Source organism: Tyto alba, unplaced genomic scaffold, assembly GCF_018691265.1.
Source record: "Tyto alba isolate M040663 unplaced genomic scaffold, T.alba_DEE_v4.0 Super-Scaffold_19, whole genome shotgun sequence".
NCBI classification, from domain to species: domain Eukaryota; kingdom Metazoa; phylum Chordata; class Aves; order Strigiformes; family Tytonidae; genus Tyto; species Tyto alba.
The window spans coordinates 5606712-5624546 of record NW_024881281.1 but is presented as its reverse complement, the minus strand read 5'-3'; the positions used below and the strand labels follow the sequence as shown (position 1 = coordinate 5624546).

The 17835-nt window shown below is 40.7% G+C and overlaps 1 protein-coding gene across 3 annotated transcripts in view; it reads left to right on the top strand.

Annotated features, from left to right (window-relative positions):
- Window positions 1-17835, top strand: part of TAOK1 (TAO kinase 1) — a 68504-nt gene that overhangs the window by 8439 nt on the left and 42230 nt on the right. Inside the window, exon 1 of one of the 3 annotated variants that reach the window (XM_032993702.2) lies at window positions 12973-12991. The exons of the other annotated variants lie outside the window; for them this stretch is intronic. The gene's annotated coding sequence lies outside the window, so the exon portion shown is untranslated. Of the gene's footprint in view, window positions 1-12972; window positions 12992-17835 lie in introns of those variants that run through there. 3 annotated transcript variants of the gene reach the window in all.

Sequence of the window (17835 nt, the reverse complement as noted above, 5' to 3'; positions counted from 1 at the left end):
GTGATTTGCTTAGCATAGCTGGTGGCAGAGGTAGAAGAATTTGTCTCCTTGTTCCCCAATGAACATCTGACCAGCAGCACTGCAGTGCCTTCTAGGTTGTGAAGTACAAGCAGAAGTGTATGAGATGCTGCATTGTCTGTGGGGTGTGCTGGAGCAGCACAGACCTCAAAGTTCAGCAGCACCACTGTCCCAGATCTCTTCTGAAAGTCTGGCTGACCTACTAATAATGCAGCGGATTGGGTTTTTTGTTTCATCATATGAGAGCACTCTGTAGATCTTTCTTATCATAATGGCAATTTGATGCTGTTCATGAATGAGCTGGCTAAATCTTGAAATTTGTAATATTATATGTTACTCTGATGTGACTTGTTGCTGATTTTTATTTTTAAATAAATTTGAAAGGGGTCTTTAATGCATTGTAGATCAGTCCCTGAACTTGATGAACAGCAAACGAAGTCTTTTCATTTTGGGAGTCAGTCACACACAGGAGTAACTGGGGACTGCTCACCTATGTTAAAAATATTCTTGTGCATATATAATTGCAAGATTGGGGATTGTCTATACATCTTTATGGAGATCTGTGGAGGCAGAGTGTATCCTTTTATCCTGTTTGTGCAGTCCCTGCTACAGCTGAATCTTGCATCTTCTTAAGGGTCTAGTTATTGTGTAGTGCAAATGCATGCTGCTGTTTTACGTAAAAAGCTGAAAGTGTTCTTACCTGATGCACTAGGAAGGAAGAAGAGCTCAGAGCCCCTGTACCTGCCAGGAATCTGTAAGCATTGCTGAGAGAGCCATTGCTCAGCTCATCACAAGTAACTTTCATCTGTTCTAGATTCTACTTTAACTGTCTCTGTGGAGAAGTTTACAGTGTTGGTATTCATTTAAAGCATATATGTGCGGTAAAATTGCTGGGGCCTATTTGGAAATGATAAAACTAAGGATTTTGTTGCTGCAGTCATGTTATTTTTAAACTAGAATAGCCCAAAAAGCATGAAAACTGTGAATTTTTAGTCCCTGTGTGATAGTGCTCAGTATTTTGGGACCTTGGTTTTCTGAGGGATTTTTGTTCAATGTTACCGCAGCCATGGAGTATGAAATTTAGAAAGCTTTATCTGAGATCTTCTTTTAGCTTTGGAACGAATGCTACCTGTGCTGGTTTGAAATAGTTGGTACCTGTTTATCATGAGCATTGCAAAATCTACCAACCTATTTACATAGGTGTTGGGGAAACAAGGATGATATGGGCTAGCATGAGTGGTACAGAGCAGCATGAGTGGAAGGAGAGTATGGTGTGAGTTGTGATTCTACTTGTCTGCTTATTTTTTGGTTTGGAGGCATCGAGCACCTGCTGATTTAGGGGTTTTCTATATGTGATTTCATGCCTGTGATTAGCATTTCTAAGGACATGACACATACAGTCTCACCACTAAAATACGTTCTGTAAATACATAAACAGAAAGTTACAGCGATGGTCATTGTCCGTCTGTCCTGACTAATCTCCAGAGTTAACCCAACAGGACTCAACATGCTTCATTGGGCCTGTCCGATATAACAGATCTCAGACTTCAAACTTCTGACTAAAATTCCTTCTCTGAGTGGAGTTACCACCTCCTTTTGATGCTTTCTTAACGGTAGTTGCTTGTCTTATTTTCTTTTTAATCACTGGGGCAGGAGACTGAGGTGTTTAGGTGGCATATTCTAGTGTGTTACCATTTTACCATTTAAAGTCTTGGAGTGAAACTCTGAAGAAAACTTCAGCTGCTTCACAGAAATCTGTAATTGCATTTTATCTGAAATCAACCATTTGTTATGCCAGAATTTCTCAAGGTAGATGATGAACGGTAATAACAGGACTTGTAAGTTCTAGGGAGGTGTGAAAGGTCCTGTATGATGGCATCTTTTAAAAATTTTTTTCTGGACAAAATCTGAAGACAGTACCTGGTTAGTTGATGTTATTGTTCGAGCATTGTCCCTTTCATAACAAGGCTATGTTTGTTTTGCTGCTTTGAGAATTTGTTAGTATTCTGTCTGAATTGAGCAGGCTGCTAACGCTGATTAGCTTGTGCATAAGGTGGAGTTGGCAATCTTCTTAATTTCATATTTAATTACCAAAAAATCACAGCAAAGAGCTGCTGAATGATTTGTCACCATTGTGTTGTTCAGTAGCTATCACTGGAACCATGTGACTACTGGTTATTTAATATCTTCCCCTTCTATAATTCTCCCTTTTTTTTTTTTTTCCCCCCCCTTTGCTGTTTTTTGTTGTTGCTGCTTAAAATTAAGTCATAAATTGTTAGGAGCAAGGCAAATGATCATGTACCATCTAGTTTGGTGTCTTGAGTCTCCAGGAAGCATCTTGGAAATTTGCTTCCAAGATTTTGTAGATATTTCACACTGAAAACCTGTTATTTCTGAGCTTGCCAGTCATGTCAATATGTTGTGTTCAGGTATTACATGAAGGATAAATCTCCTTGTGACGTAGAGCAGTCAGTGCACATGTTCTAGCACGGGCCTCTCCTGAGTTTTAATAAATACAGACAAGGTATGAATGCCTCTTCACGGCAAGAGGTGTGTTTTTTCCCCTCTGCAGGTGCTACTTTCTCCAGGCATACACATCTAGCAATTTCTCTGTCTCTGGTGTAGCATATGCACTTGCTCTGCAGGAAGGATGCTTTTTAGAATGCTTACCTCATATGGAAGAAATAACTTTATAAAGCCTTTAAGTAAGAGCAGTTTTCAATTTACAATGACTTAAACATGCTATGCTTTGCTTTGTTTCATCATGGTGAAAGCCACTTGCCTGTATAACTTGAAACCAATAATAAAACAGGCATAAACAAGCATAAAACAATGAACTGTTCAAGGTATCTTTATAGGCAAACAGTAACTAAACACCTTTTAACTCGATTCTGCCTAGCCTGGAAAGCATCAGGACTGCCGTCTTCCCCATTTTGATGGGCTGCTTTTGTGGGCTGGGGGTCTGAAAGGGAAATTATTTTACCCCTGGACACATTGAGTTTTGTGTTGTCCAAAAGGTAACAGCCAGAAGCAGAGCTGCTGTTCTGAGCTCTTGTTGGAGGGAGAACTGCTTTCCTCCTGTTTGGGTTTTGCTTTTTTTTTTGTAGGTGTGATGTCATCATTCTGCGAGGTCTGCGCCGCCGCGTCCTCCAGGAAAACAAAACAGGGGGACGAGACCTGAATGTCAAATGCAAAAAACAAGCAGATCTGATTCTTCCTCTCCTCCCTCCCCCTTTTTCTTTGAAAGGAGCTTTCAAGCTGACTTTATACAACAGGAATTAGCTTAATAGAAAAAAGAGAGTGAGAGAAGCACAGTTACTTCTTTTCGGTTCTTACTATCAAGTTCTCAAAAATAACTTCCTCCTGCCTTGCTGCAGGATATGATGTATAGTATGTGCCAGATGCAAATACATGGGCATTTTATAAATGCCTAAGTCATCCTTGCTTCAGGGTTCTCTTCTCTTTTAATGTTACTTTTCTCTGTTTTTTACCATTTTGGAGATACTTAAATAAGCACTGTGCAGTGACTTGTCACGCTTGTGTTGATTTCTACCAGGGACCAGTCCCTATACGCTTGAGATGTTTCCATAAATGTCGTGGTAGTACTAACGGGAGCCTTCCACCAAGATTACTGTTGGGCTCTGGCCAGGGTCAGGGGAGCAGCCAAAACCAACTGCAGGGCTGATAGAACCAGGCTGATTTTGTTCAAGCCTATGAAATTCAATATAAGAGTGTATCCAGATTCTTCCTTCTTTATGGGAGCCCTTTTGTGGCCTAGCAGCAGCTGGCTTTCATGCAGCTTGTTAGCTATACTAAACAATACAGTTGATGTAAATTTGGACAGGTTTATTCTTTTTTAAGGTTAGAGCTTTAGATATTCAGTCACTCAAAATGACAGCAAAATCATCCGCAGACAGGCTTTTTTAGGTATTTGGAGGCCATAAACTCTGAGTATTGGTTGTGAGAGGGTAGGCTGGTGGTCTCTGAGAAGCTGTCCACATGTAGTAAGAACTTCTGGGCAACGAGCAACACTGGAGCTGATATTCTTTGCCCTGTTGTGATCAGGAACCTTAATTACTTCTTGGTTGCTCTTTATAGCTTGAGTCCAAAAAGTAAATACTGTTTTCTGGCATGGCATGTTGAGTTCTCAGTAGCTCCCTGTCCAGCTGGGCTGTATGGGTGATCTGCATGCATGATGAGGGAGCAGTTCTTGCTTTTTGCTGGTCGGTTGTTAGGGCAGTATCTGCCCAAGGTATCAGGAGCTTGTCCTACTTTCCCAGCTCAAAAATCCAAGATCCTTAACTTGTAAAATGGACACCTGACTTTCCCTTTGCTTATTAGCCAACAGGAGCAGTCAGCAAATAGATCTTCTTTTAATAATGAAATGTTGCTTGAAACTTTACTTCCCCTCCCCCCCCCCCCCCCTTATTTGTCTGTTCCTACTGACAAACAAAAGGCATAATCCATTATTTCAAACTGCTGAAAAAGAGGCTTCAAATTGCCAGGTATGAAATTATGCTGCTTGTTCAGTTACCAGTAGGAAACGGCATGTGAGATGTTTCAAAACCTACAAAGGAGAAAGTTCTTTGTATGTGTGAATTTAGTATTCACAAAAGGTGTCAGATTGACAGCCTTGGAGATTGTGGAGATTGGAATTTTATTTATCCCTAGAGTAGGTGCAGTGCAGACTGCAATAGTGCAAAAATTTACTGTATTATTCTGCTGCTAGACCCTACTAGTGCCCTTCACAGGCAGCCTCTAAGGGCAAAAGGAGCTCATTTTTTCTCTGTGCCCCTTCAAACAGTTGGCTGCCAAAAGGATGTGAGGGTGGGTTTTTTTGTGTGTGATGTGGGTGCTTGTCTCCAGAAATCTAAACAGATGTGAAAGGAATTTGATAACATCTACCTCTAAACAGCCACTGGAGCAGAGGCAGCCTTCAGCCCCCATGTTCTCTGGTTGTATGCAGCCTGGTAGTCTCGTCAAAAGATGTTGGTGATCATGATTCTGTTACTCACTGACTTAGATGTTCTTCTGCAAAGGTTTAATACTCTGTCTTGTGATAAATGTAAATTATATTGAGATACAAGATTATAAAATCAGGTCAATAATGCTGCTCCTTATTTTAATAGGCTGGGCACTGGGTGAAACTTGAAAAAGAAACACAGACCCCATGTATTTAATGGTTGACATAAGAAGAGGGATGTCAGACTTTTCTTGCAGTGAACTTGTGTGGCCTTGAACAGGTCACCTCTTAGTCACATAATTGACATGTTTGTAAGGTAAGAATGTTTACTGCAACTCTGCTAAGTATTCAGTAAGTATCAGGTGCTTTCTAAGCCTTGGTAATGAAAGTATAGGTCAGATGTGGCATTGTGAGTTTTGGCAGTTGAATAATAAATACCCTGTTAGGAGAAAGTAGTGAAAATGAAAGAAGGGAGATGGAGCAACCTCTAGTCACCAGAGTTGTAGTCTTTCCACACTTGTCCAGACCCAGTGTAAAACCTGAGAAATGCCAGAGAGCCTGTGAATGGAGACGTTGCAGGTGTGGTGATCTCCATCCTGTTGAGTTGGCAGAGTCAGCCGGCGTTAGGCGTGCAGAGCTGTGCTCCTCACTTCGCAGGCTGTGAAACCATCGGCCTGAGCTGTGATCTGCTTTCTTCAATCTGCGTGGACAATACCTTTGAATGCCAAAGACTGATGATATTTCAGCTTCAGAATGAATGGACGTTATTTCAGAGAGATGATTTTATTATACTTTTTGCCAGCAATTAAATACGATGAGCCCCAGTGCAAACCATTGCTTCTTTCCCAAAAGGAGAAGCTCTTTGTACAAGATTCTACTGTTCACCAGGACAGAACTTCTAATAGACCTTCTCAGTATAAAATACCTGTGGCATGATAAAAATCTAAACGTGCATAGCTCTCATAATTAAGCTGAATTTAGGTAACAATTTATTGTCTTCCCTTTTACTTTTTAAACTCCATGAGTTTTCTTAAAATTTAGGTGAAAAATGCTGCAATTTTTTTTTACCTCATAATAAGGACTAGTTCACTGCAGCTGTAGCTGTGTATAGGGCAGATTCTTAAGTACTGTAAGGAGGAGGACCATTTTAAGGAAACCTGGACAGATATGGTGACAATATTGACACTGGTGCAACAAACCTCTTGTTTTGTCTGAAAATGTTTGATAAACTCTCCAGGGAAATAGGAGGGTCTCTGGGAAGTGTCATGTAAGAAAAGTGTGGTGTTTTGCATGAGTTATCCGTTTGCTAAAATGGAAAAAGAATACCAAGCCTTGTTTCTGGAAAAAAAAAAAAAAAAAAACAAACAGCAAAACAAAACTAGAAATAAAACCACCACCAAAACAAACCAATAGATGATTTATTTTTGAAAATTTCTAATGTCCCCCTGGCGAGGTCTGTCCCCTGCTCTCTAGGGACAGTTCTCATGGCTGTCTTTGTCCCCTGCTGCTTTACTTCTTCCATATTCTGATAGAGCCAGACTCCTGTGTTGCATATTTTCAGACAATCTTAAGGAAGCCCTTCAGACCATACATCTTAATCCTCCTCCAGCTGTGCCATGTACTGACAGCTCTGGGTAGTAGCTTTTATCATCTCCAGTTGCCATCCTTCATTAGATGGCACGATGGTGTGCCTCCGAGGAGCATGGTTCAGCTTTCACCAAATCTGAGATTGCCTTCAGATCAGAGACTGCTCACGACAGCCACCGCCGCCGTCCAGCGAGGCGCAGGCTGCTGTGCTGGCCGAGACAAAGGCCTTTGAGCTCAATCCCTGCCAGCAGTGAATGCTTAAGGGGAGGTATAAAATTATTTCAATTGGCTTTTTCTTTTCAATGCTATTCCTTTACTACATCTCTGAAAGATCAGGTCAGTCTTGGAGAAGTCACCTGTTGGCAGCTCCCTGCCTCACCTCATGCAAAAGCTGATGCCAGAGCCCTTGAAACAGGCAGGACCTTGTTTTCAGAAAGCCCAAGTGTGAGAGCAGGTTCCACCATATCTCAATTAACCTTTTTTTTAAAGCCACAGAAGATAGTTTTGTCCATTGACCGAAGCAATCAAATTATTGTTCACCTCAACTAAAGAGTAGGAGTAGAGATGGTTGCTGCTTATTTCTTTTTCATTCATTTGCTTTTGTGAATGATTGCTGAGAACAGCTGGATTAAGCAGCTTTGTGTGTGAGCACACAAAGAACCCATGAAATATAAAGGTATTTGGATTTGTGCTATTGGAATAGACCAGTTTCTGATTACAGTTTTCTGTTGAATTTAGGATGGATCTGTTCCTACTTCAGCTGAAATTGCGTTTTCAGCCTTAAAATACTTTAACACTTACTAGGTACATTCACATGACATAAGCACCTTCCTCCTCTCTTCAGGCCAGAAGAAAGTGTGTATTTCTTGCTTGGGAGCTGAAGAGTTGGTGTACAGGAGGACAGCTTTTTAAAATACTCTCAGTAAGAGTCAACCTAGGTAGGATGGACCTTGGGCATTAAAACCTGCTTTCTGGGCATTGTTTCTGAATTGTTGTTCCACATGTTTGTTTCAGGTGCAGATGCTGACATACCTTTTTCATCCCTTGTATTCAGAACAATTAGTAATACTGCCAAAACCAGAAGAGAGCCAGATAATTTTTTTTAAAGCATGATTTTGGAGAAAAGATGTAGTCATTTACCTTCAGTGTATGCGCTATGATGTATTGACCTAACCTGCCTTTGTAACAGAGAGGCATTCAAGCAACAGGCTGTCTAAGGCCCTGATTTGATGAACTTTTTAGTAAACCTTCTCTAAAGAGAGATCTGCTGAATTTTCTGGGTGTGTTCCACTGCAGTGGATTCTACTCCTCACTTACTGTAGTGCTTGCAGATGCTGGTGTTCAGAGGAAGTAGCACTTGAGCATTCCATGCATGTCTTCCTCCTAGCAATATATATACATATATATAAAATAATGATAGAGACAGATAAAGCATAAAGATTAATTTCTTTTATAGAAGTTCGATCAAGACTCTCTTTGTGTTTACTAAACACCTTCTGAAACAGGGGCTTATTCCACAGTGGGACCCACTCTTATAGTGTAATGTGTGATGGTAGTAAGAGGGTAAACTAGCACTATGTGTTGCTTAGGCATTTTGCAGCTCCTGGTGCTGAGCAGGCAGTTATTCTCAGAGAGCAGCTGAAGATGCTCCAGTCCTGGGCTACCGGAGATCAGAAGGACTTTTCCCTGCAAGCAGTTTTCCTCGTTTCCAGTTCCTGGGCTGTCGGGAATCTCTGTCCTGCGTTCAGTGAATCATTCCTGGAGAGTACCCAGGCAGTGTGGAGGAGGAACATGCCTGGTGTGAATGCAGGAGGTATAAAAGTCAGATGAGAGAGGAGAGATAAGAATATGTCAGGACAGAAGTATAGTGAAACTGGGACTGCAGAGGGATCGGAGAGGAAGGAGCTACAACTGGTGGAGAAATGGAGCTGGAGTTCTGCAGGAGAAGTGACTTAGGAGCTGGGGAGGGAGGCAGCAAGCAAAGATGGGTCGGCAAGGAAGATGGCAGTCTGAATTCTGATACTTTCTAATTTTGGCGTGCTTGCCTTTGTAACCTTAATAATTTTGTTCTAATACACTAGGTACAAAAATTACTTTATATGTTCTGAGGAATTTGGTTACTATGGTAATGGGTATATAAGTACATAAGAGATAAGATGTCAGCAAACGGAACAGCTGTAATATAGCACACAAACCTGTGACTGCCTGAATTTGGGAAACAGGCCATTAGGAACTTTTGCTTCAGTCTCAAAGCTCACTGCCGGATTGTCTGTTCCTCTGTGAGAGTGACGTCAGAGCTTCTACAATAAATCTTTCAGGTTTATGGAATTTCAGCAGACGTGCCCAAAACTTCTGGGTAAACAGACCACGTACCTCCCTTCAGTGCCAGGACGGGGAGGTCTCTCTGTTCCCACCCAGCCGCTGGAAGTGCGGGACCGGTGCCCTTGAGCTGGTCGGCCGAACCACGAGCGTGCAGGATGGAGCGGGCTGCCGCTGCCTCCCCTGCGCCAGCTCCTTCCCCTTCGCCCCGAGGGTGGGCGGCTCGTTCCTGGCATCACACAACCAGTTCCCCCTCTTCACTGTTGGTGCCCTGTCTGGGTGGATTCGGGGTGGTGCAGCTGGTACCTATTTTTTAAGTCTTTGCTAGAAATCATTGCTTTCATTATGGCAGCTTGGTGATGACGTGGTCTTGCTCAGCCGTAGCAGTTGAGGAAGGTGATGCAGGAGCATCCTGGGGAGTGTCGGGCCGAAACGTCGTGCAGCAGTTGGCACAGGAATGGAAAGGAGGATGGTTCTTGCACACTTCTTATCCCTTCCCTTCTCTCATTTGCAGCAATGATACGTTTTTATGCCCAACCACACCTTCTGATTTAAAAACTACTTGTACAGTGTTTCCCAGGCTTGGGGACGGATGGGTTGTGAGGAGGATTGTCCTCCACAGGAGGGGGTTGCTGGAGGGCTGACAGAGCAAAACAGTGGCTGGGATGGAGAAGCACTGCAAGTACAGTTCATCTCACACAGGTGAATGTCAGTGCAGCACAGGACATGGATGGCATCATGTTGGAGATTTCTTAAAGCCAAGTGTGGTGTAATGGTTTAGGGACTGGCTACAGGAAGGTGTTGAAGGATTAAGTGTGGGCTGGAGGGAAGCTGCTAATAGCTTTCAAGGGCCAGTCATAAGACAGTTTTAAATGGTGTTTCGGTCTTGATGTACACATGAAAGGATGTCATTAATAAAATCTGCTGGGACAAAATCGTGGGCCATCATCAATCCAGACAAGGTCTGGAGTCTCACTCGATGGGACTGAATGAGCTGGAGGATTTGCAGTAATGGAGATGCAAATGGGGTAGTACAAAGTGCATGGTCATGCAGTAACAACAAATAGATCATAACATATATAAATATATAATAATATATGTATATAATTCATATAAACATGTGAAATTTAAAAATGTGGTTTCGCAGTTAGAAATGGAAAGATGTGAAAGACTTGAGTATATCCATTGATACCATGGTGATTATAAAACTTTAATGATACGTGTCCAGGAAATAAGCAGATGTGGAGAATTCTTGTCAGGGATATTTTTGTTTTGTTTTGTTTTTAAAAAAAAGCCTTAGTTTGGGACAGATGTGAGGATGGCTGTTAGGATGGTCTGGGAAGTTCGTTCCCTCTCTTGTGTCATAAAGGGAGACAAACCTGGCTTGCTTTTTTTCAGCTAACAGGCGAAGGGGACATGTATTATCTCTGTACTTGTGCTTATCCCTCAGTATTGCAAGGAGAAGAAAAGTGTTTAAGGGCAGTATCGGAAAAAGAGTAAGTCACTGACAAATAATAAATACAAACTGTAAATCAGTCTTAATCAGTTCTTAATCTTAAATTGGTTCCTAATCAAAATAGGAGTAGGGTTCTGGAGCAGCCTTGTAATCAGAGCAGTGTCTTTGAGAAATCCTCAGGAGTTGGTTATTATTTGATGATTGGATTCTATTTTATAGTCGCTTAAAATAGCGTGAACAGGACTTAATAAGACCTTCAGTCCTATGATCTTGACTATCCAGTTGAGACATATTTTGTGTCTGAACCACTGCTACCTAAATTGTTTTGTATATTAGTTGAAATGAGCATTTTTCTACATGAAAGCAAACAAAACTAATCAAATTAAAAGGGTATGCTTGTTATCTTAAAACAAAAAATAGTTTTCAGTATGTATATTAAGTGGAAGGCATAAAGAGAAGTAATCTAGACATAGCAGAACCCACTGGAGAAGCATTTCTTTGAGTAGGTGAAATATGGAAAAGGGTGTTTTTTGGTTTGTTGTTGTTTACTTTTGGTTATTTGACTCATCCCCTTGCTGTGTGCTGTTTAAAATATTGTTCTACTCAGTCATGTGGAGACAGGAAAAATAAATACTCAACCTGAGCTGGAGTAAAACTGGACAAATTGCCATGACTTTGGGGAATTCCAGCAGGAAAGAAGGTGTGCACGGGCTCTAGAAATGTGTGAAATAATTGCTAAGTAAAGGTACTCCATATATGGGTACAAATAATCTGGTAGAACAGCTTTAACAGTTACAGGAGGTTTTAAACTCTTTTGATGCTGAAATATGTTTGAGCCCCTTTTTTTCAACCTTCTTTAAGTTACAAACTTACGTAAGCAGCTGTATAGCCTTGCTGTGTTGCTGACGCCTCTTTGTGTGCTCCGTTAGCTTGGTGGCTCCTTCTAAAGAACAGAATAGTCCTTCACTGGTAATCTGTTCTGAAATGGCTTTTTTCCGTTTGCCCAGTGGTGAAGGTCCATCAGATACATGCACCTTGCTAGAACTTAGTAAGGTTCTTTCTCGTTATTTCTGTGCAGCCTTTCAATAAACCTTTTTTCTGTTTATGATAGTAGTCGTATATTTTATAAACTCCTGTGTTAAACAAACTTGGCCTTTTTTATAACAAAGTGTGTTTTGATGATGCTTGCTTGACCCTAGAAGTATAGCAATACAATAGTTGTCATCCAGATTCTAATACATGGCCTGTCTGGTCCTATCTGCTGTTTCTGGCAGTGGTAACAACAGGATGCTTCAGAAGAGGTGCCAGGAGCATTCAGGAATGCCTTTGCTGATTTCTCTGTGGATGTTCTTACTCATGTAAATGTCTAGTTTAAAAAGCAATGTTTATATCTCTTGGGCTCGGTACCTTGCAGTAATTTCTGCAAGTTAATTTTGTTCTTCGTAGCTTGATCAGTTAAATTCTTTCACCTGTTATAAATATGATGTTCTTAGATTTTATGGATTGTCCCCTTGTTCTTGAAGGCTGAGCACTTGACGTGGCCTTCTTATGTATGATTTTCAACTCTTACACCTTTTCTCTTCAAGCTTAGTTTGTCATCTTGGGCATTTATGACTTCTTATTTCTGAGGCCTTTTTGTGCTGTACTTTCATTTTATTGCTAGATGTGAGTGAAGAATAATAGCCAGGAGCAGACCATGGCAGAGACTTCCCTAATGTATTGTCAGAAATTCTATATTATTTTCCTAATTGAGTCTTCAAGTTTGTTGTTTTGTTTTGTTTTGTTTTTAAATCTGACATTGTCTTTGCGTAATTGTGCAGTTGTTTTCATTGAGCTGTCTACACAAGGCTCAGCTGCTGAGTTATGTTTAGTTTAAGACTAGATATGTGCTTGACAGTTCGTTACTTTTTGACCTTTCATCTCCTGCCTCGTTGCTTATTCACCATTTTGGGGGGGGTTTGGGTTTTTTTTTTTTTAAAGGTTCCTGTGTACTTTCTGGTACTGTCAGCTGCCCTAAATAAAACTTGTCGTGTTACTTTCCTTCCCATTCCAGCTCTTAAATGCAAATATTAGGCAGGATCTGCGCAGTATCTCTGGTCACTAAGGTTGCAAGGGCCTTTATCCTTGCTCAAAATGTGTAATTATATATCTGGCCTCTTGCTTTTTTCAGAGTTTTATATCAGTTCAGAGCTGATGTTTCTGTTCTCCACTTACGACTAATGAGTATGCACAATACTTTTGTATATAAATAAAACTTTGCCCACTTATTTTTGAAAATCCCTTTCAGTTGTTATTTTAATGACATACAGTCTAGCGTGCAAATGGTTGGCTTGTTAGTTCTTAGTGTTTCACAGTCACCAAGTGATTAGCATGTTACTTCTACTAATTATTAATTCAGTTAATTCTTCTGTTCAGTTTGGCTGCAGCCATTGTGGGGAGCTTCTCTGGAGCAGCAGCTGTTGAAGGGGACGGCAGTTGTGACAAAAGCATTATGTCACTCTGGAGCTACGTCAGACTTTCAGGGCAGCTATTTACTCATCTTCATAGGTCAGTAAGGTTTAATTTATGAGTTTAGTGAAGGACCAGCTTTCTTGATATATGGTCTGGGACAGCACCCTACCACATATCTGTTCATCATCTTTGCGCAGGTAATTTACCTCCTTTCCTGTACCCTTTCTCTCCTCTGTGGCTTTTTTCCAGCCTGGTAGTGCATCAAGCTGGGCAACCTCCTGAGGCTTCTTGTTGTCACAGCTTGGTTTTTAAGATTATTCTCATAGAATCTTCCAGTTTTGTTTTGGATTTTTCTGTTTGCATTTGACTTTTTCTACCTTAGGTCCTTCCTACTGGCTTCAGTTTCGCCAGGTTCATACTTGCTCACATAAGAGTCTGACCTGTGGATGGGGGGGCGGGTTGGCCGTAGCCTCTGGCTGGGGTGGACATGTGGGCATGCATCCTTGTGTTGTTCTGCACTCCAGTGAATTCAATTGCAAAATCAATTTAAACTTTTTCTTTTCCTTTTTGACTTACTGGCCAGAAAGACTGAATTATTTCCTTTCAGTCCTCCTTTCTAAAAATGTGTGTGATACTGCTACTTTTTAATTACTTCTTTTCTCAAGGGTAATTATCTATGTTGTGATCTTTAGTAGCTTGTTTTTGAGTTATTTATGCTGAATCCAAAATAGCTAATTTGCTTACGTTTACTATATTTATTGTTCTGGGGCAAAATTGCTTAGGGGTCAAGAAAAGGTTTCTTTAAACTCAAGTCCCATTAGGATATCTGACTAATTTTTTTTTCATGAGCAGCTGGAGTTTCCCAGTATTTTTGCCTCTAGACTTAATTGACTCTCAGCTGGCCGCTTGCTAACCTCTCCCTGGCCGGTGTGCTCCAGCCTGGCATCTCCTGCACTGGAGTCGTTATGATGTACGCTCTTTAGTCCGAGAGATGTAGCTGCAGAGTTGTCTGGAGGTGATGCAGTCACAGAATGTGTATTAATGCGATGCTTTATGTAGTAAAGGGAAAGAGTTGGCAATGACTGTGAACTTCATGAATTACAAAAGAAGGGGGACAGAAGATCTCATTTTTTCCAGTTGCCTTCCTCGTAGCTTTGCTAGCCTAAGGAATTACTAAATTTAGACCTGACCTTCTTAATAAATGTGCCAGAACTATCACAAGCAAAGACATTGAAGAGATGTTAGTGTTGAATATGTCAGGTATGGTTAGCACTTCTTGAACTTTCATTACATTGGTCTTTGAGAAATGTATGCTGGCTATTCTTCAGCTATTCTGTAGGCCTAACTTGGGATGTTTTGTTCTAAATAGGAGAAAAAAAATACAGGATGCTTTTTGCCATTCATGTTTCTTTCAACTGCATCAGTAATGTCTTTTGTTTGTGTTATTTAAGTGGTAGGTGTTTCTTGGGTGAATGACGTTGCAAAAATTGCCAGTTTAAAAAAAGTATTTTCAGAAGTACTGGTAGTGTTAGGTATATTCCTGTTTGTTTATAACTGGCATATGTAGATTGTCAAAATAGATTTAGTTTGTTCGGAATATCTGTCTTTAACACAGGAACTGTCTTACCCAGTTAGTTATCTTTTCCACTACTTAGAAAACCTGAAAGATTGTAGAAATAATCAAAAATACAGAAAACTGTTTCCATTTTGTTTTAAATTGGAAGCACAGGATAATTGTTGCACTGTTGGCTTTACTGTTGATATGGGTCATCCTAATAAGTATTTACACCCAACCCAGAAACACAAATCCTGGGCTTGTCAGTGGAGGTTTGGGAAACTTAGCTTTCCGACCCTTTTGCTAGTGACATTCCTGGAAAGTAAACATCCAAGCAGAACAGTTCAGAGGGATCAGACAGTGTGCTGGGGTAATTCAGGGAGTTGATGATGGACATTTTAGTGTCAGAATCTTGAGAGGAAATCAAAGTCACAGAGTCTACAAGTGCATGTATAAGAGAAATGCAAGCAGTACTCTAACATAAAAGTGTCTTCCTGAGGCTATTCTGTGAAGAAGTATAATACAAGAAAAAAATACAGGTAGAGAAGCAGAGAAAGAAAGAAGAAAAAAAAAAAAAAAAAAAAAAAAAAAACAAAACGTGCAAAGAGGTATTTCCAGGATAGAACCATTCCTCAGAAATCTTTTTAAAAGAAATTGAAAAAGGAATCTTACTGGAATGATAGATTTGCTCTTTATCAGATGAAGGAAAATTTACCGTCCTGGGTAAGAAAAGCCTGTTTGAACATAGGTGCTCACACAGACAGAGCGCTGCCAGAATTCACCGTAATACGCAGGGGCAGACTGGTTTTATAATCTATTCCTTCTAGAAATACATAGATGAGGGAATGTGAAAGATACAAGGGGGACAGTGCTTGATGACCATTCTTTACTGTAAATTTCTGCTACGGAGGAGGATCTCGGTTCATTTGCAGTAAGTAGTACTGTTGTTACACGGGTATACGTGGGGTTATAGACCACATAAAGTGCTCCTTAGTGTCATAATGCAGGTTGTGGAAGGGTCCAGCTCAGCCATAAGATCTTACCTGCTTCAGGCTCTGGCAGCAGAAGGGGCTCCTGACTCGGAAACAGGGAGATCTTGTCTTTTCCCTTCCCCTGGGGACTGGCAGAAAGCAGATGAGCATCTTCTGTACATAAGCTTGAGACTGAAAAGCAATGTAGAAAAGAGCAATGTCTCAATGGGGTTTTCCGTGGTCCACAGTTACCTTCCACAATCCAGTTTTATCAGCCCATTCCAGGGGTCTTTGTTCTGCTTGTAGTTGGCACTATTTCAGGATGGTTCCCTTTTTTAATCAGTTTTGTGACAGCGTTTTGGATTTTTTTTCTGAATATTAAACATTTTCTAACAGTCTTTTGTAGAATGCCATTCATCTGCACCTCCTTTTTCCTTAATGACAGATAGTCCTAGTGGATCCAGTGTGGAGAACAAATATACCAAAAAGAATGATTTTAAGATAATTAAGAGAAAGGCAAGTTCATTACTTTGTCAGCATTTTTTCATCTGAGCTGCAGCTCACTATGAAGTGGTAAAAGTAAGTTAGCAGGATCCCAAGGGAAATGTTCCCCAGTGTCTCTTGCTCCTTTTGCAGGGCATGGGAGAAGCTAAATGCCACTTGCTGCATCTCCAGGTTTTTCTTGTTTCATTTCTGGGATTTATTTTTTTTTTCTTCCTTAATTACCACTCTAGGAAGATTTCCAAATTGCAGAACTAGGAGGAGAAAAAGTAACATGTTGTTAGCTTGGTGGGAGAGGCTTACCCAAGTACGCAAGTAGTCTGTGGTATGTGGTTCACATGAATCAAGTGACTAAAATTGCTGTCCGTTTTGCGAGGCCTGGAGATGCTGATAGACTTTCCATTGTGATTGTCACCTACAATACAACTGTCTTGATACCATCTGCTGTGGTGTAATTGAGCATGGACGGGAAGCTGCTTTTTAGCTGTGCAAGGAAACAGCCGCCTTCTGCTGTGAGCAGAGTAAGTTGTCTTCCATGTGTGCAGTGCATGTTAAGGCACTTGAGAGTTGCTCTGCTTCTCTCAGAACAGGAAAGAAAGAGTCGAATGGGTGGACCAGAGCCTAGGTTGGAAAAGGTTTTAAGGAATGTCCACAGCACTTGGTGGGTTGCCAGGGCATTTTGTTTTTAATTGAAAGAAATAAGCCCCATGTTTTTGACAATCTTGCTGGAAGGAGAAGTTGGGCACAGTGATCCAGAATGTACTTTCCCATGTTCATGAAGAACCTGGTGAACATGTGTCCCAGCGTTTGCTGAGGTGCGCGGAAGGATGGATGGGTGCATCGATGGATGGAAGACAATCCTGAATCTGGCAGTATTGCACTGGCTGCAGATCCCCTCAATTTCAGATAAGCCAACAGAACTTCTCTCTGCGCCCTTATAGAAAGGACCCACCACAGCAGGGTGGCTAGCACCTGGCTTTTGCTCAACAGCAAATAAAGTGATGCCTTGTATAGTAGGTAATCTCTGTCTGTCCTTTCTCTTTCCAGATAAGGTAACTCCATACATAGAATTCATCAGACTAAAATTTTAAAGTCTGATAAATAAGTCAAGCGTAGTAGCATTGTTCCTGAAGTCACATATATCAGCACTGCTTGGTGTGATGACTGTTCTTTTCTTCTGGTGCTGGACATTCTTATTTTTTCCTGATACGTCCTCACCAAATGTACAACCCTCCTTGGTTAGAGTCAAATCATCACCCTTACATCCCTATGGGTTTGAGGGGTGGGTATTGCAACATCCCATTGTTGCCTGAAGAGAGTACACTAGTATTGCAAAATACCAATTTTGCATAAAGAGAGTACATTTCAGAGTAAACTGAAAAATTGTTTTTTAATTTTTACTCAGACGATGCTTATCCCATTCATCACATTGTTTTCTCTTTCCATACATTGTGGTCTTGTTTTGCAGCATTGTACATCAGGTATTTTACTGTCACATTTTATATGCAGCATTATATGATACTGAAAGGTCAGCTGAGATTTCCTCTGCATGGTGTATAACCAAACTGCTCAAACATGCTTATCTTTTTGGTTTGTCTGCTAGAAAACTCCTATTTAAGTTTTTGGGAGTTTTTTCCCTGAAAATGCATGGAATAGTGACTGTTTCACATTTTACATAAAGCAGCAACTTGCATTCTATAATTTTGCTTACTTTTTTTACTTTACAGGCTTTTATTCAGAGTCTGTTAAAAATGGGGAGTGATTTGTTGGCTACTTCCAAAAAAAATGTGCTTTCAGGTCAATCATCCAATGCTACACAGAGGTTTTAAAAAGCCAGTATTTTTAAGCATTCTTACCATCTAATCATTCTTTCAGCATTCTTACCATCTAACTCTCACTTTGGGCATAATTGCAAGTAAAAGAAAAAAATTAAAAGTCAGTTCTTTCAATAGTTCCAGTTTACCATACTTACGATAGTGATGGAGATTTTCAGTGTCAGCTGGAAGCCATTCAG